At 33.9% G+C, this 6000-nt stretch overlaps 1 protein-coding gene across 1 annotated transcript in view; it reads right to left on the reverse strand.

Annotated features, from left to right (window-relative positions):
• The window catches only part of LOC143226008 (insulin-like), a 35118-nt gene extending 32178 nt beyond the window's left edge, over positions 1-2940 (reverse strand). Inside the window, exon 1 of the mRNA XM_076456365.1 lies at positions 2752-2940. The gene's annotated coding sequence lies outside the window, so the exon portion shown is untranslated. The remainder of the gene's footprint in view (positions 1-2751) is intronic.
• Between the last annotated feature and the right edge of the window lie 3060 nt (positions 2941-6000).

Raw genomic sequence — 6000 nt, forward strand, 5'->3', positions numbered from 1 at the left:
GTTACATGGAGCAAGCTAAAATCGTTTCCCTGCTTTGACTATTATGAACTAAACATCTCAATCATAGTTAGTGAAAAGAAAGTTTAATTCATAGGTTTTGTCATACTTCGAGTTATATAGAGTAAAATCTGATGATAGCTCCACTGTGCTGGAAAGAATAATTTAAACTCGTGTCTAGGGAAGTGTTCTGTTAGATATAATTTAAATTAATTTTCAATACAAATCTCATATACTGTTAATTAATACGGAGTTGATTTCGTTTAAAGTTCTAAATTAAAGCGTAAGATGCAAATTATTATTTAACTGCGTAAGTTATTTACTAGGAGGAGAAACTGTCAGTATATGGATTGTATCTGAATTATTAGTACATATATTGTACCTAACTTATTACATGGTGGTCATCAAAGTATGAGATATCCATATCCACAAATTACAAATGACCGTGCAGATGAGGCCTGGCATAGCCAGGTGGGTTAAGGCGTTCGACTCGTAATCTGAGGGTCGCGGGTTCGAATCCCGGTCGAACCAAACATGCTCGCCCTTTCAGGCGTGAAGGTGTTATAATGTGACGGCCAATCCAACTATTCGTTGGTAAAATGGTAGCCCAAGAGTTGGCGGTGGGTGGGATGACTAGCTGCCTTTCCTCTAGTCTTACACTGCTAAATTAGGAACGGCTAGCGCAGATAGCTCTCGAGTAGCTTTGCGCGAAATTCAAAACAAACAAATCTTTCAGATGTTGAAAATTAACGAAAAGTTGATACAAAGTTTTTGACTGACAATAATGTTATAAAATCGTGATATTTACTGAATGCATCAAAACTAGCTATTTATAGTGTTCCTGGGTATATAAACTATAATTCTTGCAAAAGCAGAAAGATGGGCTAACTTAAGAAAAATTAAATTGTTTTCTAGTGTTTTAGAGAAATGGAAATAAAAGAAGGAACCTTGAAATTCTTTGTCAAAGGCCTAGCATGGATAGGTGCTTAAAGAACTCATCTCGCCATCTAAGGGTCACGTGTTCGAATCATCGTCCCACCAAACATGTCCGCTTTTTCAGCCGTTGGGGGTTATAAAGTGACGGTCAGTTCAATTATTCGTTAGTTAAAAGAGTCGTCCAAGAGTTAGCGGTAAATGATGATGGCTAGCTACCTTCCTTTACCTGCCTTAACCCTTTTGTCATAACTGTTAAATGAAATCATTATAGATTCAAGACTGTTAAGTCCTAGCAAGAACATATTTCTTCTTGTTACTTTCCTTCTGATTTTAGTAATTCATTTCATCTATCACTAGCGCGTATACCAGACGTAACCGTAGCTACTGTTTAACATTCTTATCGGTGTTTTTGCAAATCGTCCTTACATTGCATAAAGGTGAAACTTAGGTCCAAACACAGACTTTTCTTGCTAATTTCAATACAAAAACATACTACATCTTTGTCTTAAAGCATTTTAGTTGCCATTTTTGATTTTTTAAATGGTTTTATACAAGTTTATATTTTCTTCTTCAATTTTATTTATATGATATATTCTGATATATTCGCGTCTTTTACTACCATGATATTAATGTTATAATTTTTCAACCATACATCATTTTGTTATAGAGCTATAACATTTATCATTTCTTAGTCTCTTATCTAGCCATTACCATTAAATACATGACATTGCATAGCAGTCCTTGTTATTGCTTTTATGTGTGCCAGTGATAAATATCTTATAAAATATATATATATATATATATATATATATATTGTCGTATTTCAGATAATAAATTTTTATGCAGTCAAGCACGAAACTACATAATAGGCTATCTTTCCTATGCCAACTATGGGTATTGAAATCATATATTTAGCGTTATACATCTACAGACATACCACTATTCCACTGGAGTTGTTTTAGTCAATATATGGTACGCTTTTGGCTGATTTAGTCATGTGGTTAGGCCGCTCAATTTGCAATCTGAGGTTCGCGGGTTCGAATCCCCGTTACACTATACATGCTCGCTCTTTCAGCCGTGGGAGCATTATAATGCAACGGTCAACCCCCCCTACTATTCATTGGTAAAAGTGTAGCCCAAGAGTTGGCGGTGGGTGATGATGATGAGCTGCCTTCCCTCTAGTCTAACACTGCTAAATTAGGGACGGCTAGCGCAGATAGCCATTGGTAGGTTTACGCAAAAGTAAAAAACAAAACAAAACAATTGGTTGATTGAACCATTAATGCTATTACACGTGCTACACGAATCTCCAGTTACCACAGAATAATATTTTACAATACCATATGGGAAAAATCTTCAAAAAAGAAAAATACCTTTGTTCTGTAGAGCATAAAGTTATATATAGGTTAACTTTTATCAAAGGCGAAACAATTCATTTTTCTTTTGGACATTGTCGCAATTTCCGAGAATAGTTTATTTAAATAGTATGTTGTTATTTTTTTGTTAATTACATTCGTCTATAAAATTCCAATACAATACGTGTTTGTAGGTAAAAACCAGTATTTTTACTTGTGTGAAGTTAGATTCTGTTCAAACAGAAGCATAGCGAAACAAGATTCAGTGAACAGTAAATCTCAATGTTACGTAAAGTTAACTCTATTAATTTTTCATACGTTCCTTTTTAGTTCTGACTTATAGTTGTCTTGAAGTTGGTTCTTATTGATTTAGTTTATTTCATAAACTTGGAAATATGTTTTGCTTAGGGGACATTGGTATGTGTCGCAACGAGAAAATGTAAAAAAAAAGAAAACAACTTACCGTAAAAACTCGGTAACAGTAACGTGTTGTCAGCAATGTCTTCCCTTATTTTTATAATATGTAGATATATATATTCTGCAGTGGTCTAGCGGTAGTTTATTTTCTAAAGTTGTTTTCTGGTCTTCTCTCTCTCTCTCTCTCTGTCAAAACCTACCAAGAGTGGTCTCAAACTTCTTGGGATTCTTTTGTACGCAATTCTGAAACGCTGATTTATATAGCATGGTATGTTGTACTTACATGTGTGGGTGGAAAATGTCATTTGTCGTGCACATGCCCAGCCCGCGGAAGTTAGCGCGCGCACACGCTTCAAGGAGCATGTGCAAAATACAATAATGACGTACTTAGGATTTTAATTGAATAAAACAGTGTCATGTTTCAAACAACACGCTCATAAGACTGTTTTTTTATGAAATTATATCATATGCAAATCAGTCGAAATATTTTATAGCCAGTAAGGAAGCTACAATCTTGATAACGTTTTGATGTATTACCTCAAAATTTCAAAACCAGTTTCATAATTTGCAACCACGACTTTATAATTTTGAGTTCATCCGAAAGAATGGCCTTGACATATGTGTTGCTTTCACTAACTTTCCGGTGGATTGGTGATAATTTAAGGACTTACAACGCTAAAATCCAGGGTTCGATTCCCCGCGGTGAACAGAATGCAGGCAGCCCACTGTGTAACTCTGCGTTAAGAACAAGAACAATAGTAACTACATCTCTAGTATCATGTTCACTACTGAATGTGAACGATTAATGTTTGACAAATATCGAGTCAAGAATTGTAGTTCAAACATAACTCTAACATGTAATGCCTCAGTAACTGTAGCTCCAGTTTTGTGCTTCAGTTAATGTAACGCCAGTATTGTATCTCAGTAACTGTAGCTCCAGTTTGTGTTTCAGTAACTGTAACTCCTGTCTTGTATTTCAGTAACTGTAGCTCCAGCTTTGTACTTCAGTAACTGTAACGCCAGTCTTGTACTTTGATTATTGTTATTTTAATTTTGAAATTCAGATACTGTAATCTTCATCTTACACTTTGAATATTCGTAAAGTTATACTTGTGAAATAGTCCACAGGACGTGGATGATCGTCTTACCACACATAAACAGTCTCTAAAGCACTCGCAGAAGAAAGAAAAAATATTTTTACTTTGGTTATTTCTATTTCAGTTCTAGAAACTGCAGCTTCCAAATTTGTGATTAAGCAATATGGACTTCAGTCTTGTGAGCACTTTGTTAACCTAGGTAGGTCGAAACGTTGTTCTCTGCTTTATTAGTAAAAGTGTTAATACCCATACCAATCGTTTTGAGACACATTTTTACTTTAAGTGGGTTTCTATTCATCAATAATTTGTACTTGTTTAGTGAAGACTATACCTTGCATTTTTAAAATCATAGCTGACAGTTTAAAGCTCAGTAATTACAGTCAGTTTTTTTTATTGTTGTTATTAAGCACAAAGCTACACAAAGGACTATCTGTGCTCTGCCCACCATGAGAATCAAAACCCGGTTTCTAGTGGTATAAGTTCGCAGACATACAACTGTGCCAATGGGGGCACTACAATCAGTTTTGTGACTTGGTAGTTAAGTCGTCACTTTTGTAATTATAACTTCAACCTTGCAGTTGTGTTTTAGTGAGTTGATTATTGAGATCAAGGTCTTGTCTTTCAGTAATTATCACTCCATTCTTAGCTCCCGGGTGGTTCAGCTAAAGAATATAAAACACTAAAACCGGGGTTCGATACCTCAGAAGGAAAGTGTGTAAATAGCAATTTGTGTTACTTTGTAGCAGTGGTTTATTCAGGTTGGCGTCTTGGTAATTATTATTTGACTTGGTAATTAGAACTCTTATATCTCAAGACAGCGAGTATGTGTATTAAAACATTTATTAAAATAAAGTGGAAAACAACGTTTCGACCTTCTTAGGTCATCTTTAGGCTAACCTTTATTTTAATAAAAGTTTTAATACCCATACCAGTCGTCTTGAGTTACATTTTTACTTCAAGTGGGTTTTCGTTATCACGAATTAAAATTCTTGTTATGGTTACGAATTTTTAAACATTTTGCAATTCAAAAATAGTGACTGCAGTGATATAAGTCACAAAATATTCTAACTGTGCACTTCAGTAACTGTAGTAAATGTGAGTACGGCTACTCTTCTCACAATATTTTAGTACTTTTGATTTTAGATCATGTTCTTTGATAACATCTAACCAAGTCTTGTTCCTAAACTTATAATTTTACGTCGTTTTTTTACTTCATTGTTTCATTTTTTATCTTAATACAATTAACTCTATTTATGTGTTTCAGTAAATATGATTTTAATAACACATTAATATTTATTTTACAGTTTTATCCTCAAATAATTGTGACGTACTAACTCATTTAATTGTAACCAAAATATTACTTTAACTGTATATGCACTGTCATAGTTCATTGTTGTTACTTGCAAGCTGCGTTACTGTACCTAGTCAACTTACACAGCAGTAGGATCAATTACCACTCCAGTAAAGCAATTAAAAATTGTAAAATCGGCCCTATACTGGTTATATATAGCTTCAGTTTTTTGCTTTTGTTTCTTCTTTTTGAATGCGATTTTTAACTTAAAGTTCTTATACTTCTACGGAGTATTCAAACAACTTGTTTTTAATTTTATGATTAACGTATAACAAATCACAAGGTGATAAGCTTTAAAAAGAAACATGACAACGAACACCAAAAGTAGGCGTCAAAGTAAGCAAATAGCAGGCAGGTATCGGCTCGCATCACGACTATTTTGTTTTTTCTTTCTGTGGGTGGACGAGAATTTAAGTAACACTCCTAAGCATATTCACTGTTTGTATAGGATTTATCTACTCTTTCAAGTTCCACAGGTTAAAAAACCAATAAAAACGTAGCTTCGGTTTTTGTACCGTTGCTCAAATAGAATTAACTAACCTTTCATTATTTTACGTAATTTGTCAACGTTTCATTACTTGTTGCTTTGTGAGTGTTATGATAGTAACTTATTAATTTTAACTCTTGCGTTGTCTCACAACAAACTTAACATATTGTTTGCACTTTATAATGATGATATAAATCATCTTCAACGTTATTTATCATTACTACTTTAGGCTGGAATAATACCGAAGGTTTTGACTTTTTGTGTTAAGTAGTAAAATACATCTATTACTGTTTTTCGTAGGGCGAACTTTATTCCATTAAAAATAAACCTATATCTTTATCTCTGTTCATCATTCTCGTT

This window comes from Tachypleus tridentatus, chromosome 9, assembly GCF_004210375.1.
Source record: "Tachypleus tridentatus isolate NWPU-2018 chromosome 9, ASM421037v1, whole genome shotgun sequence".
NCBI classification, from domain to species: Eukaryota; Metazoa; Arthropoda; class Merostomata; order Xiphosura; family Limulidae; genus Tachypleus; species Tachypleus tridentatus.